The sequence below is a fragment of the Xenopus laevis genome, chromosome 8L (assembly GCF_017654675.1).
Source record: "Xenopus laevis strain J_2021 chromosome 8L, Xenopus_laevis_v10.1, whole genome shotgun sequence".
In the NCBI taxonomy this organism is placed as follows: Eukaryota; Metazoa; Chordata; class Amphibia; order Anura; family Pipidae; genus Xenopus; species Xenopus laevis.
The window spans coordinates 135,419,002-135,442,031 of record NC_054385.1 but is presented as its reverse complement, the minus strand read 5'-3'; the positions used below and the strand labels follow the sequence as shown (position 1 = coordinate 135,442,031).

General features: G+C 39.8%; 1 protein-coding gene across 1 annotated transcript in view; it reads left to right on the top strand.

Moving 5' to 3' along the window:
* Positions 1-5,541: 5,541 nt before the first annotated feature.
* atp6v1al.L (ATPase, H+ transporting, lysosomal 70kDa, V1 subunit A like L homeolog) overlaps positions 5,542-23,030 on the top strand; it is a 38,280-nt gene continuing 20,791 nt past the window's right edge. The window contains exon 1 of the mRNA XM_041571904.1: positions 5,542-5,580. The gene's annotated coding sequence lies outside the window, so the exon portion shown is untranslated. The remainder of the gene's footprint in view (positions 5,581-23,030) is intronic.

The window sequence follows — 23,030 nt, the reverse complement described above, 5'->3', positions numbered from 1 at the left end:
AATCTATAGTAGGCAAAAGGCTATGTTGTTTGACAGGCAGTCTTTAACATGGATTGGAAAGTCCTCTTGTGATTGGTCAACTTTGACCGATATGGAAATGAAGAAGACTTTGCCGTTTTTTTTCCTCTCCCTATGGTATTACGGGAAAGCGGCAATGTCAAATTGTCATAGAGTCTAGGCAAAGGGCTATGTTGTTGACAGGCAGTCTTTAAAATGGATTGGAAAGTCCTCTTGTGATTGGTCAACTTTGACCGATATGGAAATGAAGAAGACTTTGCCGTTTTTTTTCATCTCTCTATGGTATTACGGGATAGCGGCAATGTCAAATTGTCATAGAGTCTAGGCAAAGGGCTATGTTGTTGACAGGCAGTCTTTAACATGGATTGGAAAGTCCTCTTGTGATTGGTCAACTTTGACCGATATGGAAATGAAGAAGACTTTGCCGTTTTTTTCCTCTCCCTATGGTATTACGGGATAGGGAAGTTGAGGCTTACTAGGCACAGGTCAACACATGGCTATGTGTTGGAATGTTAGATTTTATCATGGGAATGCTTAGGCAATGGCTAATTTGCCATAGAGCCTAGGCAAAGGGATATGGGACTGACAGCTCTTGTCATAGAAGGCTATGGGTCTTCCTATTCTTTGTATGGCAAGGAGGAATCTATAGTAGGCAAAAGGCTATGTTGTTTGACAGGCAGTCTTTAACATGGATTGGAAAGTCCTCTTGTGATTGGTCAACTTTGACCGATATGGAAATGAAGAAGACTTTGCCGTTTTTTTCCTCTCCCTATGGTATTACGGGATAGCGGCAATGTCAAATTGTCATAGAGTTTAGGCAAAGGGCTATGTTGTTGACAGGCAGTCTTTAACATGGATTGGAAAGTCCTCTTGTGATTGGTCAACTTTGACCGATATGGAAATGAAGAAGACTTTGCCGTTTTTTTTCCTCTCTCTATGGTATTACGGGATAGCGGCAATGTCAAATTGTCATAGAGTCTAGGCAAAGGGCTATGTTGTTGACAGGCAGTCTTTAACATGGATTGGAAAGTCCTCTTGTGATTGGTCAACTTTGACCGATATGGAAATGAAGAAGACTTTGCCGTTTTTTTCCTCTCCCTATGGTATTACGGGATAGGGAAGTTGAGGCTTACTAGGCACAGGTCAACACATGGCCATGTGTTGGAATGTTAGATTTTATCATGGGAATGCTTAGGCAATGGCTAATTTGCCATAGAGCCTAGGCAAAGGGATATGGGACTGACAGCTCTTGTCATAGAAGGCTATGGGTCTTCCTATTCTTTGTATGGCAAGGAGGAATCTATAGTAGGCAAAAGGCTATGTTGTTTGACAGGCAGTCTTTAACATGGATTGGAAAGTCCTCTTGTGATTGGTCAACTTTGACCGATATGGAAATGAAGAAGACTTTGCCGTTTTTTTTCCTCTCCCTATGGTATTACGGGATAGCGGCAATGTCAAATTGTCATAGAGTTTAGGCAAAGGGCTATGTTGTTGACAGGCAGTCTTTAACATGGATTGGAAAGTCCTCTTGTGATTGGTCAACTTTGACCGATATGGAAATGAAGAAGACTTTGCCGTTTTTTTCCTCTCCCTATGGTATTACGGGATAGGGAAGTTGAGGCTTACTAGGCACAGGTCAACACATGGCTATGTGTTGGAATGTTAGATTTTATCATGGGAATGCTTAGGCAATGGCTAATTTGCCATAGAGCCTAGGCAAAGGGATATGGGACTGACAGCTCTTGTCATAGAAGGCTATGGGTCTTCCTATTCTTTGTATGGCAAGGAGGAATCTATAGTAGGCAAAAGGCTATGTTGTTTGACAGGCAGTCTTTAACATGGATTGGAAAGTCCTCTTGTGATTGGTCAACTTTGACCGATATGGAAATGAAGAAGACTTTGCCGTTTTTTTCCTCTCCCTATGGTATTACGGGATAGCGGCAATGTCAAATTGTCATAGAGTCTAGGCAAAGGGCTATGTTGTTGACAGGCAGTCTTTAACATGGATTGGAAAGTCCTCTTGTGATTGGTCAACTTTGACCGATATGGAAATGAAGAAGACTTTGCCGTTTTTTTTCCTCTCCCTATGGTATTACGGGATAGCGGCAATGTCAAATTGTCATAGAGTCTAGGCAAAGGGCTATGTTGTTGACAGGCAGTCTTTAACATGGATTGGAAAGTCCTCTTGTGATTGGTCAACTTTGACCGATATGGAAATGAAGAAGACTTTGCCGTTTTTTTCCTCTCCCTATGGTATTACGGGATAGGGAAGTTGAGGCTTACTAGGCACAGGTCAACACATGGTATGTGTTGGAATGTTAGATTTTATCATGGGAATGCTTAGGCAATGGCTAATTTGCCATAGAGCCTAGGCAAAGGGATATGGGACTGACAGCTCTTGTCATAGAAGGCTATGGGTCTTCCTATTCTTTGTATGGCAAGGAGGAATCTATAGTAGGCAAAAGGCTATGTTGTTTGACAGGCAGTCTTTAACATGGATTGGAAAGTCCTCTTGTGATTGGTCAACTTTGACCGATATGGAAATGAAGAAGACTTTGCCGTTTTTTTTCCTCTCCCTATGGTATTACGGGATAGCGGCAATGTCAAATTGTCATAGAGTGTAGGCAAAGGGCTATGTTGTTGACAGGCAGTCTTTAACATGGATTGGAAAGTCCTCTTGTGATTGGTCAACTTTGACCGATATGGAAATGAAGAAGACTTTGCCGTTTTTTTCCTCTCCCTATGGTATTACGGGATAGGGAAGTTGAGGCTTACTAGGCACAGGTCAACACATGGCCATGTGTTGGAATGTTAGATTTTATCATGGGAATGCTTAGGCAATGGCTAATTTGCCATAGAGCCTAGGCAAAGGGATATGGGACTGACAGCTCTTGTCATAGAAGGCTATGGGTCTTCCTATTCTTTGTATGGCAAGGAGGAATCTATAGTAGGCAAAAGGCTATGTTGTTTGACAGGCAGTCTTTAACATGGATTGGAAAGTCCTCTTGTGATTGGTCAACTTTGACCGATATGGAAATGAAGAAGACTTTGCCGTTTTTTTCCTCTCCCTATGGTATTACGGGAAAGCGGCAATGTCAAATTGTCATAGAGTCTAGGCAAAGGGCTATGTTGTTGACAGGCAGTCTTTAAAATGGATTGGAAAGTCCTCTTGTGATTGGTCAACTTTGACCGATATGGAAATGAAGAAGACTTTGCCGTTTTTTTTCATCTCTCTATGGTATTACGGGATAGCGGCAATGTCAAATTGTCATAGAGTCTAGGCAAAGGGCTATGTTGTTGACAGGCAGTCTTTAACATGGATTGGAAAGTCCTCTTGTGATTGGTCAACTTTGACCGATATGGAAATGAAGAAGACTTTGCCGTTTTTTTCCTCTCCCTATGGTATTACGGGATAGGGAAGTTGAGGCTTACTAGGCACAGGTCAACACATGGCCATGTGTTGGAATGTTAGATTTTATCATGGGAATGCTTAGGCAATGGCTAATTTGCCATAGAGCCTAGGCAAAGGGATATGGGACTGACAGCTCTTGTCATAGAAGGCTATGGGTCTTCCTATTCTTTGTATGGCAAGGAGGAATCTATAGTAGGCAAAAGGCTATGTTGTTTGACAGGCAGTCTTTAACATGGATTGGAAAGTCCTCTTGTGATTGGTCAACTTTGACCGATATGGAAATGAAGAAGACTTTGCCGTTTTTTTCCTCTCCCTATGGTATTACGGGATAGCGGCAATGTCAAATTGTCATAGAGTTTAGGCAAAGGGCTATGTTGTTGACAGGCAGTCTTTAACATGGATTGGAAAGTCCTCTTGTGATTGGTCAACTTTGACCGATATGGAAATGAAGAAGACTTTGCCGTTTTTTTTCCTCTCCCTATGGTATTACGGGATAGGGAAGTTGAGGCTTACTAGGCACAGGTCAACACATGGCCATGTGTTGGAATGTTAGATTTTATCATGGGAATGCTTAGGCAATGGCTAATTTGCCATAGAGCCTAGGCAAAGGGATATGGGACTGACAGCTCTTGTCATAGAAGGCTATGGGTCTTCCTATTCTTTGTATGGCAAGGAGGAATCTATAGTAGGCAAAAGGCTATGTTGTTTGACAGGCAGTCTTTAACATGGATTGGAAAGTCCTCTTGTGATTGGTCAACTTTGACCGATATGGAAATGAAGAAGACTTTGCCGTTTTTTTTCCTCTCCCTATGGTATTACGGGAAAGCGGCAATGTCAAATTGTCATAGAGTCTAGGCAAAGGGCTATGTTGTTGACAGGCAGTCTTTAAAATGGATTGGAAAGTCCTCTTGTGATTGGTCAACTTTGACCGATATGGAAATGAAGAAGACTTTGCCGTTTTTTTTCATCTCTCTATGGTATTACGGGATAGCGGCAATGTCAAATTGTCATAGAGTCTAGGCAAAGGGCTATGTTGTTGACAGGCAGTCTTTAACATGGATTGGAAAGTCCTCTTGTGATTGGTCAACTTTGACCGATATGGAAATGAAGAAGACTTTGCCGTTTTTTTCCTCTCCCTATGGTATTACGGGATAGGGAAGTTGAGGCTTACTAGGCACAGGTCAACACATGGCCATGTGTTGGAATGTTAGATTTTATCATGGGAATGCTTAGGCAATGGCTAATTTGCCATAGAGCCTAGGCAAAGGGATATGGGACTGACAGCTCTTGTCATAGAAGGCTATGGGTCTTCCTATTCTTTGTATGGCAAGGAGCAATCTATAGTAGGCAAAAGGCTATGTTGTTTGACAGGCAGTCTTTAACATGGATTGGAAAGTCCTCTTGTGATTGGTCAACTTTGACCGATATGGAAATGAAGAAGACTTTGCCGTTTTTTTTCCTCTCCCTATGGTATTACGGGATAGCGGCAATGTCAAATTGTCCTAGAGTGTAGGCAAAGGGCTATGTTGTTGACAGGCAGTCTTTAACATGGATTGGAAAGTCCTCTTGTTATTGGTCAACTTTGACCGATATGGAAATGAAGAAGACTTTGCCGTTTTTTTTCCTCTCTCTATGGTATTACGGGATAGCGGCAATGTCAAATTGTCATAGAGTCTAGGCAAAGGGCTATGTTGTTGACAGGCAGTCTTTAACATGGATTGGAAAGTCCTCTTGTGATTGGTCAACTTTGACCGATATGGAAATGAAGAAGACTTTTAAGTTATGTTTGTTAGGCCTTTTTGTGATAGCTATCTCATGCACACATTTCTAATTGGTAAATGTAGAGGGTTTTTCTATATGGCCAAACTTGGTTCTTGGGTTTTTAAAACTCTGCTGTTTGATCTCTGTTTTATTTATTAATTAGTTAATTAGGCTCTGGTTTTCTAAATTATATGCTTATAATTTTAGACTCAATCTAGGGGATGGCACTAGTGTCAGGGGCATGGCACTAGTGCTAACATTTCCTAAGTGCTAATATTTCACAAGTGTTATTATATGGCAGTTAAACACGGCAGTTGGACAAGGCACTGACAAGGCTGAAGGCACAAAATTCTCTGCAATCTTCATTGAACCATCTGGGATAATTGCAGGTTTGTAGCTGGTAATTTTTTACTCCATACTATAACATTGTTTTACCCTGTATTTTTCCTCTTTGTACTTTTATCCTTCCAAAAAGATTTTCTTGCACCTACTCCAACAATTCAGGAAAATGTAGAAATTTTAGCTTCTCTCCTCTCCTCCTTTCACGTTTAACATTTGACTTATACAAAGTATTCTTTTGTTGTTCTACAAAACTCCTTTTCTTCATTCAAATTTAGAACTTACAAATCCCACTCTCATTTTGCTTTTCTCTTCTTTCGATTGATTTCAGCTGGTGATATTTACCCCAACCCTGGCCCTTACACCATCCAAGTTATTTCACAGCCAAGGCCTCTTTCCTCTTTGTTTTAAATAAATGCCAGTATCACAGAACTACTATCCTTATACACAAAAACATAGTTAATCTTACCTGTGCTCTATGGTACCCCTGATTCACTTCCCAGCTCTCCCTGTAACACCCCTTTCCTCCTCTAATCTCATTGGCTCCCTCCTGTCTGCTGGGAGGAGCTACTGGTGAATAAAGCATCCGACCCTTCCTTGTACCTATCTAATGTATCAGTCTGTACCCCTGATTCACTTCCCAGCTCTCCCTGTAACACCCCTTTCCCTCCTCTAATCTCATTGGCTCCCTCCTGTCTGCTGGGAGGAGCTACTGGTGAATAAAGCATCCGACCCTTCCTTGTACCTATCTAATGTATCAGTCTGTACCCCTGATTCACTTCCCAGCTCTCCCTGTAACACCCCTTTCCCTCCTCTAATCTCATTGGCTCCCTCCTGTCTGCTGGGAGGAGCTACTGGTGAATAAAGCATCCGACCCTTCCTTGTACCTATCTAATGTATCAGTCTGTACCCCTGATTCACTTCCCAGCTCTCCCTGTAACACCCCTTTCCCTCCTCTAATCTCATTGGCTCCCTCCTGTCTGCTGGGAGGAGCTACTGGTGAATAAAGCATCCGACCCTTCCTTGTACCTATCTAATGTATCAGTCTGTACCCCTGATTCACTTCCCAGCTCTCCCTGTAACACCCCTTTCCCTCCTCTAATCTCATTGGCTCCCTCCTGTCTGCTGGGAGGAGCTACTGGTGAATAAAGCATCCGACCCTTCCTTGTACCTATCTAATGTATCAGCCTGTACCCCTGATTCACTTCCCAGCTCTCCCTGTAACACCCCTTTCCCTCCTCTAATCTCATTGGCTCCCTCCTGTCTGCTGGGAGGAGCTACTGGTGAATAAAGCATCCGACCCTTCCTTGTACCTATCTAATGTATCAGCCTGTACCACTGATTCAGGGAGAGAATTCCACATCTTCACAGCTCTCACTGTAACACCCCTTTCCAATATTTAGGCGGAACCTCTTTTCTTCTAATCGGAATGGGTGACCTTGTGTCAGCTGGAAAGACCTACTGGTAAATAAATCATTAGAGAGATTATTATATGATCCCCTTATATATTTATACATAGTTATCATATCTCCCCTTAATCGCCTCTTCTCCAGAGTGAACATCCCCAATTTGGCCAGTCTTTCCTCATAGCTAAGATTTTCCCTTTACCAGCTTAGTTGCCCTTCTCTGTCCCCTCTCTAATACAATAATGTCCTGTTTGAGTGATGGAGACCAAAACTGTAGGGCATATTCTAGATGGGGCCTTACCAGTGCTCTATACAGTGGGACCCCCTCCTCCCGTGACTCTCTGCCCCATTTAATACAAGTCAAGACCTTATTTGCCCTTGATGCTGCTGACTGGCATTGCTTGCTACAGACAAGTTTATTATCTACTCCAAGCTCCGTCTCCATTATGGATTTGCCTAGTGCAGTCCCATTAAGGGTATAAGTGGATATTGTTACATCCCAGGTGCAGGACTTTACATTTATCAACATTGAATCTCATTTGCCACTTAGCTGCCCAGATTGCCAGTTAGTCAAGATCCTGTTGCAAGTGCCACATCCTGGATGGAATTAATTGGGCTGATAGTTTACTTACAATCCCCTCCCCTAAGTCATTAATGAACAAGTTAAATAAAAGTGGCCCCAATACTGAGCCCTGAGGGACCCCACTAAGAACCTTACTCCAAGTAGAGAATGTCCCATTAACAACCACCCTCTGTACCCGATTAGGGATGTAGCGAACGGTGGAAAAAATGTTCGCGAACTTGCGTTTAAAATGCGAACGGTTTGCGAACGTCGCGAACCCCATAGACTTCAATGGGAAGGCGAATTTTAAAAGCTAGAAAAGACATTTCTGGCCAGAAAAATGATTTTAAAGTTGTTTAAAGGGTGCAACGACCTGGACAGTGGCATGCCAGAGGGGGATCAAGGGCAAATATGTTTCTGAAAAATCCATTGTTGACACAGCGCTGCGTTTTGTGCTGTAAAGGGCAGAAATCACACTACGTCACTCAGGTGATGTTTCTGGACACGGAATGTGAAAAAGCTCACACAGCTAGGTGGCACTTGGTTAAAGATTGGGCAAACAATGCCTGCAAGGGCAACGTATACAGTAGTGGATACGGAATATATTATTGCTGCTGTAAAAACATCACTCAGGTGATGTTTACGGACACGGAATTATTATTGTTATTTAGACAGAATGTGAAAAAGCTCACACAGCTAGGTGGCACTTGCATACCTCCCAACTGTCCCTCTTTTGACCACTCAACCCCCTGTCCCTCTTTTGTACTGGAAAGTCCCTCTTTTCTCTGCACTGAACAGCCAGAAAAAAAACAGTTTCTAACTTAATTAGCTTTTGGCAGAGAGCTCAGAACAGCTAACAGGTGCAAATAAGATACTTTGTAACAATTTTGACTCTGGTTGGTGCTGGTGGTGGTGAACTACTAGGAGGAGCAGCACACCAGTCCCTCTTTTCTCTGCACTGAACAGCCAGAAAAAAAACAGTTTCTAACTTAATTAGCTTTTGGCAGAGAGCTCAGAACAGCTAACAGGTGCAAATAAGATACTTTGTAACAATTTTGACTCTGGTTGGTGCTGGTGGTGGTGAACTACTAGGAGGAGCAGCACACCAGACCCTATTTTCTCTGCACTGAACAGCCATAAAAAAAACCAGTTTCTAACTTAATTAGCTTTTGGCAGAGAGCTCAGAACAGCTAACAGGTGCAAATAAGATACTTTGTAACAATTTTGACTCTGGTTGGTGCTGGTGGTGGTGAACTACTAGGAGGAGCAGCACACCAGTCCCACTCCCCAACACAGCTAGACTAATAGCACTGGGCTCTTATAGTAGCAAAGTAAAAAAACAAAAAAGAAAATAAAAGCAGTCCTTACAAGGACTATTGGGTTATTACAGCAGTCAGCAGATGAGATCAGAAGCAGTGCCCACAGCAGCTACATACAGAGCACTGCAGTAGAAGGTAGATTACTAGCCAGCAAAGCTACCTAACCTAAAATGTCCCTCAAATCCCTGCAGACTTCTGTCCCTCCAATACAGAGCAGTATCAAGTAGATTACTAGCCAGCAAAGTTACTATCAACTGTCCCTCAAATCAGTGAAATCACTAACAGCTCTCTCCCTACACTAGCTCTTCCAAGCATACACAGGCAGAATGAAAAAACGCTGCAGGGCTTCAGTTTATATATGGAAGGGGAGTGGTCCAGGGGGTGTGGGGGTGGTCCAGGAGGGAGAGCTTCCTGATTGGCTGCCATGTATCTGCTGCTCTGGGGTGAGAGGGCAAAAAAAAGCGCCAGCTAAGGCGAACCCAAATTGGCGAACGTCGTGCGACGTTCGCAAACATTCAGCGGACGCGAACGGCCGATGTTCGTGCGAATTAGTTCGCGGGCGAACAGTCCGCAAAATCCCTATACCCGATCCTGTAGCCAGTTTCCTATACATGTGCAAACGACTTCATTAAGCCCAACAGACCTTAGTTTAGAAAGCAGTCGTTTGTGGGGCACAGTATCAAACGCTTTGGCAAAATCCAAATAGATCTACTGCCCCCCCACTGTCCAGAATCTTACTTACCTCATCATAAAATGCAATCAAATTCGTCTGACATGACCTATCCTTCATAAAGCCATGCTGATTGTTGCTCATAATGCCATTCATTAGGACAAAATTTTGAATGTGATCCCTTAACAAGCCTTCAAATAATTTGCCCACCACAGATGTCAGACTTACTGGCCTATAATTACCAGGCTGAGATCGTAATCCCTTTTTAAATATTGGAATAACATCAGTTTTTCTCCAATCCATAGGCACCATACCAGATGACAGTGAATCTGAGAAAATCAGAAATAGGGGCTGGTCTAAAACTGAACTAAGCTCTCTTAGAACCCGGGGGTGTATGCCATCTGGCCCTGGAGCCTTGTTTACATTAATTTGTATTAAAGCTTTATGAATCATATCCTGAGTCAGCCACTGACTAGATTGAGCTGAGCCATTAGTGCAGCTATAAAGTGAGCCTGGGAACTCACACTCCTCTATTGTATACACTGAAGAAAAGAACTGATTTAACACATTTGCCTTATCTGTATCTGTTACAACCATACTGGTACCATTATTTAATGGAGCAACACTCTCAACCTGCATCTTTTTATTATTAATATATTTAAAAAAACTTCTTGGGATTAGTCTTGGCCTCCGCCGCATTTAACTCTTTATTTCCTTTCTTTGCCTTCCGGATTGCTGATTTACAACATTTATTACAGTGTTTATGTAAATAACAACCATTTCTGTTCTGTGTTTTTAGCTGAAAACCTAATGCCCCAATCAATACTCTGTAGGGCAGCCCTCAAGGCACTAAAATGAGCTTTTCCAAAATTCCTGGTTTTTGTTGCCCCAGTATATATTAGTTTTTTGCACCAGACATTAAATGATATAACATTATGGTCACTATTACCCAGGGGTTCAATGACTTGCACATTTGCTATAAGTTCTGGCTCATTAGAGATCACTAAATCACTGCATGAGGCAAATCATGAATTATAAATGATGCATATGCAGTTCTACAACATTTCTAAGGCTAATAATTAGTGCAAACATTATACATACACAGGTGCAGATTCACCAGCTCATTTACTGGCTGCAACTTCTCAACATTTAAATAATCTGCATTCGGCAGTTCATCGTTTTTCTGGGTGTCACTATTAATGATAAAGGTGCACATGAAGTCATATTTATAACTAGATTGCAACTACTTAGTGCAACATACGCTCTGCAGTTAAAGGGTCAATTTGTGACAATTCTGTGTATACTGTGTATTCTATAGATTAGAATAATTGTCAACTACACACTATATTAATTCTGTACATTTGCAGTTCTTCCTTTTTTTCATGATGCAATGGCTTAATATATACAGTGTATATATATATATATATATATATCGTACAGTCTATAAGCAGGCAGGTTACTGGACAATGTGCAGTTAACATGGCAGATATAATTATTCATTAATTTAAGCCATGCATTTTACTATCCATATGTACTATATGTTACTACTAAATACTTAATACATATATAAATTCTTGGCATATTCCATATGTATATTCATAGTTTTTGTACCATCTGATTATTATCAAGATTTTATTTCACAACTATCATCCTTAATTCACTTAGTTCACTACTGATGGTTTCTACAGTTCTATTAAATGCATTTTTTTTGTATTAATACTGCTTACTTCTTGCAGTTCAGCACTATCATATGTAACTAAACTTAGAATTATTCATGTTACTCCTGGTTCAGCATCTCTGCAAATGCATCGGATGTGGTGCAGGTAACTTTGTGTAGAACAACGTTAATTATGAGCAATGGCCCTGTAGTAATCATGCAAGGTATTAATACTTTAGTATCTGCAATTAATTATTGTTGTTACATCTTGTACTTCAATGGCTAATACTATCAATTATAATTCAATTTATAATGGTACAACTTCAGGAAACCAACACATGGTAAATTCATTATATTATTATGTGTTCTAGATCTACAAGTAATCTCTCTCTCATATACAGATTGTTCTACCATATCATAGATTCTGCTTGTTTCAGTAGTATATTCCAGTTTCAGCTGTTCGTGTATCTATGTTGTAATAAGAAGGTAGAGAAGTTGTAATACACAAGTCTATAGTCATACAGGGTTCTCTGCATGGATTGATGCTGCAGGTTACGACATTATTAAGGGTTATCGTAAAACTCTGATAAAATAGTTGAGATTTGCTTAGGTATTGTCACACTAAATGACACTAACAAAGGATCTATATTGTGTATTGCTCTTCTACAATTCTACATTGTGTTACATCTATGTTCTTGATATACAGGGGTTGACATTACCTTACTGATTCTGCGCATGTAAGTTACAGCTAATGTTCCAAACCATTTTCTTTTCTTTTAAATGAGTAAACTCAACCAATGGTGCTGTAGAATAGTAAGTTATTTATCAGTATACCAGTAATGAGGAAAAACTTCAATAGCTGTTGTATGTATATAGTATCTTTAACTAAATGTTCTAGACCCAAACAACTGCTCATACAAAAGCTCCAAAGACATTCACTTAAATGTGACTGACACAAATCCTATTTAGAATGAGACTTTTGGAGCTACAAATCTGCCCTGCGCTCCTATAACACCAGCCTTTCTCTAGCAAAACAAACTTATTTACTTCACTCATTAACTCCCTTTCCAGAAAACCTCTGCAACTTTTCTCTACTTTTAACATTCTTTGATCCCCTTTCCCACCCCTCCGTTTGCATCTGTCTCTACTCAAGATATTGGGGAGCACTTTAAAAACAAAAGCATTAGAAGTGACATTACAACACTACTAAACCCCCCAGACAATCACCACTAGGGATGTAGCGAACCGCCGCCGATGTGTTCGCGAACGCCGTTCGCGAACACCGGCATAATTTGCGAACTGTTCGCGAACTGTTCGCGAACTTCGATCATCCGAAAATCGTTCGATTCGAACGATCGAAGGATTTTAATCGTTCGATCGAACGATTTTCGTTCGAATCGAACGAAAATCGTTCGATTTTAGCGATCGAATGGTCGAATGGGCGACCGATTTTGACGCGAACGCCTATTGGCGAACGTCGCGCGACGTTCGCGAACTTGCGGCGGACGCGAACAGTCGAAGTTCGCGCGAACTAGTTCGCCGGCGAACAGTTCGCTACATCCCTAATCACCACCCCCTGTCCATACTCCCCAGTCTCTTCTGTGCTCCTTCTCCTCTGTGATTTATGATGAAGTCTCAATACTATTAGTTTACTCTCACCTTACTACCTGCCCACTTGATCCCATTCCTTCCAAACCTCACAATGCCAATCCCTGTCTAATTAAAGCCTAAACTCATCTATTTAAGTCTTAACTGGAATCTTTTCTTCTGAGCTAAAATGTGCACTTGTTACCCCCATTCTGAAAACAATTTTTCTTGATGTCGGATGTATCCTTGTATAGTCCTCAAGGGATATAAGATTCTCCAAAAGGAAAGACTTACACTCGCACACCCTGGCCGTCCAGACTTCAGCGATTCCCAGGTGCTCGATGCTAGAGGGAATGGGCAACCTCAGAAGCAACGTAGAAATAGGACACACCGGCACAACATGGGTAATTCTGGCAGGTAAAACCTTGCTCGTTTATTGCGGATGCAACGTTTCGGGGCGTGACCCCTTTCTCAAGCCAAGTGACCCTGGCTTGAGAAAGGGGTCACGCCCCGAAATGTTGCATCCGCAATAAACGAGCAAGGTTTTACCTGCTGGAATTACCCATGTTGTGCCGGTGTGTCATATAAGATTCTCCCCCACAATGAGTAAGTCCCTCTTGGATTTAAATAAATACTTACTCAAATTGAGCCTGGCCCGAAGTTCCCCCTGGGCCTGACTTGAACCAATCAGATTCACAAAGGAACTTAACCAGACAGCTTTATTTGAGGTATACATTAATACAGAATATTACAATACAAAGTATTAAATAAATGCTCATATGTCCTGAAAGCTCGTGAGGATGTTGGGGGACATTAGTAATATAACATACAACCATTTAACCATTTCTTCCCTCATGGGGCTGATCCTGTGACATCCAATCAGTGTCCTTTGTTTAACAGAATTGTGCCTTTCTGTCCATCTGTCCGTATAAGCCTTTGTAAGCTTAGTATAGTAACCAGATAAGTCCATGTGCTGTGATAGTACAGTGAGTGTCCAGAATGGTATGTGAGCAGTGGCTGAGACTATATGTATCTTTCCTAACCTTGCACTAAGAATTCTTCTGATTTGAGGCAACAGATATATTCCCTGTTCTTAGTAGAAAAGCCTCTAACCTTGAAGTTTAACACAGTTGTTCTGTGGTAGTGTCCTGTTCTATAATCATTGTAGTTCATACATAACCCTTATATATAATATCTACACTTTATTCCTCCAATCTCAATAACCTCTGATACCTTTCAACTCTGAACTGCTTCAACACCCAGTCTATAACTGACTGACAATAACCTGCTGGAGCCCCTACATTCTGGTTTCAGGCAACAAGTCTCCACTGATGGTGCCTTAATTGACCTTTTAATAGTGAAAACCAACAATCACTTCTAACAATCTAACACTGCTTTATCTCTTAGCTGCATTTGACACTTTGGATCATCCTCTCCTCCTCCACTTGCCTTCAGTGTCTCTCTTGGTCTGGTCACACATTACTGTCCTGGTTCTCTTCTTGCCTCACTAACATTTCCTTCAGTTTCTCTTACAACATAATATCATCTTCTCCCCACCTCTTTCTGTTGTGGTTCCTCAAGGGCTTGTCCTTGGCCCCTTATTATTGTCTCTCTATACTTCATCCCTTGAAAAATGAATTAACTCATATAGTCTCCAATCCCACCTCTATGCTGTTGATACTCAGATCTATTCTCCTCTCATGATCTCAACCCAGAATATGAATTCTCTTCCTGGCTGTCTGCTTTCTCTACTTATATGTCACAGTGCTAAATGAAAACTTTCTAAAACTGAAATTCTTCTTTTTCCCCAACTAAAACGCATAACATCCTAGAAGTATCTATCATAGTTAACAATTCCACTATCACCCCATCACACCAGGCCTGATGACTTGGGGTAATCCTAGTTCTTCACTCCTTATATCCAGTCACTTTTACCTAAGTAACATATCCAAAATATGATCATTTATCACCCACAATACTGCCAAAATGCTTATTTATTCTCTCATATGATCATGTCTAGATGACACTAAATTTCTATTAATTCACCTTTCCCACCTCTCCAGTCCATAATGAATATTGCCACCAGGCGTATACACCTCACCAAGTGTTCCTCTACCATGCCACTATGCCCATCCCTGTTTATGACCCTGTGCAAAGCAGTTACCTCTGCCCACCCTACACCTCTGAATTATCTCTAGATATATCTCTGAATTATCTCACCCAACTGCTGAAATGTATTCAGAGCCCCTCTTCCTCAGTCTTGTTTATCTAATTTACTTGTGGACTTCACCAATCTACTGCTGTTGTGGAAGAGGACAGGGTAATGAATTGTGATCACTAGGTGGTTGATTAGAGACTTGATTTTGATCCATATGAGCCCACACAAGATTTTAAGTTGTTTTCTTGGCCTATATTAAGGTGAAAGCCTTGATCTTGTTACCCATTTACCTCTTTACTTTGCATCGGGACATCTTTTCATTGAAATTTATGTCCCATGTTACTGTTGGGTAAAAGGATATTCCTAGGGAACAAGAGATGATGTGTTGGTGGAAGTGGTTTGGCTGTGTATTAGTTTTTTATCTTTGTTGATGTCTGGAACCTTTCCCACTGATATTCTCCTACATATTTCCATCCGGGGAGACCCTTCTGAAGAACACCATCCATTTTGAGGTGGAGGAGGAACATAATCCACAGAAGGGCCTGCGGTTTGTTGTTCAGGAGGTTCTGTTTGAAGTTCTCCACATTAAGAGTGATGATATCCTGTGCTTCAGGATCAAAAAAGTCACGGAGTGAACACTGTCACCTTCACTTCCATAGCACATTGACATTGGCATTCTATGCAGTGCTTTTACTTGTATGGTCAAGTTGGCTTACATTTGGTTGTCCATGCATACAATGCACATCAACACAGTCAATATCATTATCTTCCTTGAATGTTACTGTTCAGATGCCCATTTTTCACATTATGTGAGAAATGAGGAGGCCTAATGGAATGGTAAAATAATTTTTTTGTTATATTTTGGCACAATTTAGAAGGATTGAGGGGTTCAAGCAATTTTCTTATCTATAGAAGTACTTTTACTCTGGGATGTCTCTTTTCTGTCATAATTGTTGGCTATTCAGGCATACACAGAACGCATGTTCTCTGAAAGGAGATTGACCCAGTGCAACAAGTGTGGTTGACCATGTCATAGTGCTGCTTCTTGTCAGTCACAGAACATTCCGAATATGTGTGTTTATTGGAAATGTGCTTATGCAAAAAAATATATGGAAGAAGATGAGAATGTTGATTAAAGGTTTGACTGGTGGGACTTTTACTATGATGATGTATAGTTTAGGAATGACTGATAAAAGAAAGGAAATTGGCGTTTATTGTAAACTGTATAAAAGAAGTATTATGGGACTCGAGAAATGTACAAGTATTCAAGAAAAATGAGGTTACTGAAACTGAATGTGTGGGTTGGATTTGTGGGAGACTGTTTATTTATGTTCTTTCAGACAGAAACAAGTTCGGAATTGATGCTGAGGGCATCTGGAAAATCAAGAAATGGAAAGCATGGATTTCTTATACCGGTAGTTAAAATTTACTTGAAAATTAGAAGAAATTTTTTTTTTCTATTTTTGTGATTGTAATTATGTTATGTTGATTGATTTTTTTTGTATATTTCTTTTGTACTTTTGTAATAAAAAAATGTACTTTTTCATTTAAGTGGATAATCTCTAATAGGCAAATGGCTATGTTGTTGACAACCAGTGTTTTTTTTTAAAAAAATATTTTATTTTCCAGCTTGATACATCCACAATAAACAGTAATAAACAAAAAAACAATTAACACCATGCATAGTTATCACATCAGCATTGTCATGACAGCAGTGTTTGACATGGAATGGAAAGTCCTCTTGTGATTGGTTAACTTTGACTGATATGGAAATGAAGAGAAGGTTTTTCTCTCACTATGGTTCACGGGATGGAAAAGTTGAAGCTTTCTGGGTACAGCTTGATACATGCCATGTCGGTGGTGACCTGATTGCTTTCTGCGATCGTTATGACAAGCCAGACTGATGTTCATGTTCAGACTTTACCTGAGGTGTGGATGAAAGATTCTGTTAAGTTGGTGGTGGTGGTGGAGAAATTCCGTGGAGAAATAGACCAATGAGAAAAGATTCTTTTTGGCCTTTGTGGTCTAAAGAAAGAGGATATCTTGTACATCCAGGATTTTCCAAAGGCGGGTGTCTATGACGTTACCTTCGTAAGCCAAGTCGTCTGCCAGAATTTCCATCAGTCTATTCTCAGCATAAAGATGATCCCCTTCTGGAAGGTATAAAAGTTTCTTTGTTATACACCCAAGATACTAAGCTTTTGTTTGTACACATGTACAACCCACATGTGCCAATTGAAGATATTTCTCTTTTTCTACTGAGATTCTGCAAGTTAGTGAAATATATTGGCAAGGCTACAAATGAGTTGAGTTTGTGGTCATCTTAAAAGCTGACAAGACCGGCCCTGGAGGCCAATCACACCCCCTGCAAATTTCATGATTGGCCCTAATAAGGGTTATATTTTTTTTAGGGATCAACCAATATTTTGTAGGAAATGTCGATGTTACGGGCATGTACAAGAAGATTGTAACATAGAAATATATCTTCATTGAGGGTCTAAAGATCATGTTACAGCTGGCTGTGTATCAATTTTTTTGTACATTTTGTGGTAAAAGTGGGCATGTATACTGCGTTTGTCCAACATCTTATGCAAATAGGACAAAAGTAGCCAGGCAGGTAAATGCTAATGAGATCACTGATTTACTTGCAGAACCTGAGGATGGAGGTGTGAGGTGTCTCTGCTGCTACCACTGAAGGTTCTAGGTCTGATGAGGAAAATGTGAAACAAAAGCTTAGGTCTAAGGTTCCTCCAGAGGCCAAAACTGGTGTTCCGAAGGCCAAAAAAAGTAGACAAACCAAGAAGAAAAAGAAGAAGGAAAAAAGCTAAAAATCCAACACAGGATATTAATCAGTTTCCTTCCTCTGAGGAGGACGTATCATCTCTTGATGAGATGGAGGTTTCAGCTGAGTCATCTGGTGTGCAGTGTTCAGGGTTTAAACCACCAAATGGATCTGAGTTTCATGGTAATGGGTAATATGATTTTCTTTTATGACCCTTATCTTTAAAACTGGCTCCTTAAATGTCAGGAGCATAAAGAGTCCTCAGAGGAGGGCTGCTTTTTCCGATTACGTACAAACAATTGATTTCCATTTTTTATGTCTGAAATAGTGTCATTTAAATTTTATGCCAAACTTTGATTTATTAAAAACTGAATGGAGTTTAGGTCCATCGGTTTGGTCAGGTGGTAACGATGGTAAAGCTTCAGGTGTGGTTATTCTTTTTAAAGGTCATGATTTTAAAATTCAAGCAGTTCATGATATTATACCTGGGAGAGTGGTTTTGGTAAAAGTATCCTTTAATGATATATTTTTTAAAATTGTGAATGTGTATGAATCACCTGGAATAGAATTAAGATCTGATCTTTTTGCTACTTTGAATTTGTTCTTACCTGGTTCTGAGCCAATGTTTTTATTGGGTGATTTTAATTGTGTTTTACCCGGGGAGAAGAGGGCTGGGGGGGCTGTGAACATAACAATGGATAAATCAGCTAATTATTTAAAAAACATGGTATCTGATCTAGGTTTTACTGATGTGTGGGCAAAGTGCAATAAAAATCAACCTGGTTACACTTGGACAAATGGGAATGTAAGTTCAAGGATCGATTTTGCCTTTGTGTCGCAGAATTTGGATCCTATTAGTGCTACTTTGGTACAAAATATTTTTTCTGATCATGATTTATTATTGGTTAAGGTGTCATGCTTGGGAACACAAAAGGTTGATAAAAACGACTGGAAAATGAATGTGTCTTTACTAGATGACCCTGTGGTTATTGAGAATTTTAAAAATAAATATTCTCAGTGGAGAAAACAAAAATCACCACAAGAAAGCTTTATGTGTTGGTGGGAGAAAATAAAGTTAAAAATTAAAGTTTTTTTTATCTCCCGTGGTAAAGAAAAAGCTAAGGAAAGGAGAAGGTATTATTCTTTTTTGAATGCTCGTCTCCAAACTCTATACAAATTAAAAGAGGTTGGAATTGATGTTTCAAATTATATTGTCATGGTTAAAAATGAAAATACTAAGGGGCCAATTCATTAACTTCGAGTGAAGGATTCGAAGTATAAAAACTTCTAATTTCAAAGTGTTTTTTTGGCTACTTCGACCTTCGACTTCGAATCGAAGGATTCACACTAAAAATCGTTAGACTATTCGGCCATGTCTCTTTAAGAAAAAACTTCCACCCCCTAGTTCGCCACCTGAAAGCTACCGAAGTCAATGTTAGCCTATGGGGAAGGTCCCCGTAGGCTTGCCTAACTTTTTTTGGTCGAAGGATAATCCTTCGATCGTTGGATTAAAATCCTTCGAATCGTTCGATCGAACGATTATTCCTTTGATCGTTCCATCGAACTATTTGCGCAAAATCCTTCGACTTCGATATTCGAAGTCGAAGGATTTTAATTCCCCAGTCGAATATCGAGGGTTAATTAACCCTCGATATTCGACCCTTGATAAATTTGCCCCCTAATGTCTTATCATAAGGGAAAGAAATTATCTTTAATAGCCAGATTAAGTTTCTGGAAGAAAATGGAAATGCACACAATTCTTTTTCAAAAAATTGGATTCTGGGAAAAAAATATTGAATGTTTGAACGGTCAAACTTCCATGGATGGTATACTTAAGGTGGCCACCGATTTTTACTCAGAGTTATTTAATGAAAAGGTTGTAGATCTGGTGTTTTTCAATGATTGTATAAGTAATATTGAAAGTGTTCTAGATGATTCTGATTGTGACATTTTGTCAAAGGTTTTTACTGAAAAGAAAATTTTAGGTCAATAAAAGTGCTGCTGGGGGAAAAACCCCGGGTTTGGACAGTATTGAAAGTGAATTTTATATGAAATTTTGGGAAATTATAAAGGAGGATGTGTTGGGTCTTTTTAGTGAATGTTTCTATGCTAAGGTTTTACCATTATCTTGGAGAAAAAGGTGATACTCTGATATTAAAAATTGGCGTCCAATTTCTTTATTAAATTCTGATTATGTTTTTTTGCTAAATTATTAACAAACAGTTTCAAGTTGGTAATCAAAAAAGTAATTCTTTATAATCAGGTATGTGGGGTGCCCGGAAGATATGTTTGGGATAATTTGTCCCTAATCCGGGATATAATATGGTATTCTAATGACCGTAAGCAAAATTTAGCAATTTTGTCCTTAGATTTCGAAAAGGCGTATGATCACGTTTCCCATCAGTTTTTGCAGCTTTAAAGAAAATGGGGTTACCTGATGTTAAATCAAATCCATGCAATTTATTGTCAAACTGTGTGTGAAATTCAAATAAATGGTAATAGGACACGTGAAATTCCCCTTTTGAGTGGTGTTAAACAGGGATGTCCATTATCCCCTATCTTATTTATATGTGCATTAGAACCATTGTTATGTGCTTTGAGAAAAGAGAAAATGGTGAAAGGAGTTCCGGTACCGGGTGGTAACGGTGTTCAAATTAAAGTTGTGTCATACATGGACGATGTAACCATTTTCTGTGAAAAGCCGGCCGCAATTCAAAGAGCTCTTTTGTTAACAAAATTTTATTGTCAAGCATCTGGGTTTAAGCTAAATGTAAATAAATGTGAGTGTTTGGGGATAGGTAATTGGGAAAATGTTAATTGTGAAGTGACAATACAAGACAAAGGAATAAACATTTTAGGAATTCTTTTTAATGCAAAAAATGATGGTCAACCTAATTGGGATATTTTACTGGGAGAAATGCAAAGAAAATTACAGTATTGGTCACTTAGAGGACTGACACAGTATTGTTGCCAATGATGTTGTATATTGCAATGAGTTGTCCTCCTTCTACTCTAAATATGAAGAGAATAATCAGATTATGTTTTATTTTCTTATGCATTTCTTAGATGGAAAAGTTAAGTCGATTAAAGGTTATTAGAGCAAAAGAAAATGGGGGGAAAATTTTTTCCTGATATTCAAAGATTCTTGTATGTTAAATTCTTTTATTTTATTTATCGAAATCTTAAAAATTAGAAATTCAATCTTGTTTTATATCTTATTGTGGTGGAGCATTTTTCAGAAAATATAAATTATGTACTTACTTATGTACTGTTCCAGTTCTTATGAATGTTTCCTCCCAATACATTCTATTGGAATTTTTTTTAAAAAAATATGTTTTAAGTGATGCCCCTAAGGACTTTTTATCTGACCAAAAGAAATTAACAAAATGGATCATCTTGTTTGTATATGGCAATAAGCTTTGTTCTTATTGGTTCAGGAATGTGACTGACAGTGTTGCTTCACAGAATGGTTATTTTATCTGTTTTGTGGAACAAAACTGTCATTTTGTGGAAAGAATGAATCCTGTACTATGAAATCTTGCTTTTTGTCACAGATATCTATTTTGTCAGTCAAATCTAGCTTGACAAGCACTAGTTACTTACACTATTATATATTATGTCCATCTTTGTTTTTACATAATTCATTCTGTAAGTAACTTTGCACATAAGTGCGTCCGTTACATGGAGGTTATACATTTGTGAGACAGATTGCTTGTTAAATGTACAGAATGGAGTTTGTGATATAATGACATCCTTTTGTGCACTAACCACATTTTGTTCTCATTCTTTAATAGAAATAAGTCTTTTGTATATTTTTTTCTCTGTGTATGGTCACAAATACTTATATACCATGAGAGACATTCATTCTGTGTATTAGGGATAGTTTTGTATACAGAATGTATTTGGGACAAACGGCACCCCATACAATTGTGCAGAATTGTTTAACCACTAGGTCTTTTCAATATATGAGGGGCTCGGATACAACCAAAGTGTGTTCTACGGAAAAGTGTTGAGTCTGGTCTGTCTGCTGTGTGTTTATTATTAAAGAAGAATTCAATGTATCCATCTTCTGGCTCCTCTGTAAGTTGACTTGAGAGATCAGTATTTTCTGTAAATGCACAATTGGAGCAGTTTACCGGTTGGCGACAACTGCGCATGCGTGGAATACACGGAAATTGCCGAACTCTCAGTCAGCTTACAGAGAAGCCAGAAGATGGATGCGTGGAACTCCTCTGGAAGAATCTGCACCGAGGGGTCAGTACAAAGAATGGGGCATTTCCCTGGGGGGTAGTTAGCCTGGGTGGAGGAGGGAAGGAGGTCTACCTGGGGTGGGGGGGTCCGTTTTTTTTTCCCCTGTGGCTGTCTTGTCTCAGCATGCTGAATTTCAGGGGGCTCTTCTTCCTTGTGCTTATTTTTCAAATTTTTCTCCTGCCGAGTGGAATTATGATGTGGGTAACCGCAAGCTTTTGCCCATTAAGTTTGTCTTGGAGGAGTGATGTGATCTGTTAGAAGGGGCTAAGGAACATATTACCGCTTTGACTGACCATAAAAATCTGAAATATATTTCTTCTGCTAGAAGACTTAATCCCCGCTAGGCTCGTTGGGCCTACGTCCCTTTCATGGTCAGATTTGCCTAATGTGGAACATCCTCTTGAGTGTCCTGTCGGCAAGATCTTCGTACCCCAACAAAGGGTCACTCAAGTTCTTGAATGAGCTCATTTCTCTAAAATCTCTGGACATCCTGGTATCAAGAAGACTCACAAATTCCTCTCAAGGTATTGTTGGCGGCCTTCTTTGGCCAAAGATGCTTTTTGTTTCCGCCTGCATGGTATGTGCACAGCAGAAGTCTCCTCGATCCCTACCTTGTGGTCTTCTTCAACCCTTACCCGTACCCTCTCAACTTTGGCATTACCTTGCCATGGATTTTATTGTGGATCTACCTAAATCTTCGGATATTACTACTAATCTGGTAGTTGTTGACAGATTCTCGAAGATGGCTCATTTTGTTCCCTTGAAAAGACTTCCTTCTGCTGCTGGCTTCGCTCAAGTTTTTATTATGGAGATTTTCCACTTACATGGTGTTCCACAGTCTATTGTGTCTAATCGGGGTGTACAATTTGTATCCAGGTTCTGGCGGGCCTTCTCTAAATATTTGGGGATCAAGTTGGATTTTGCCTCCGCTTATCATCCACAAAGCAATGGACAGACTGAAAGGACCAATCAAATCCTAGAACAGTTTCTAAGATGCTTTATTTCCCGAAATCAGGATGATTGGGTTGATCTTCTTCCTTGGGCTGAGTTTGCTCACAATAACTTGCAACATTATTTGCTGGGATCCTCTCCATTCTTTTCTGTTTTT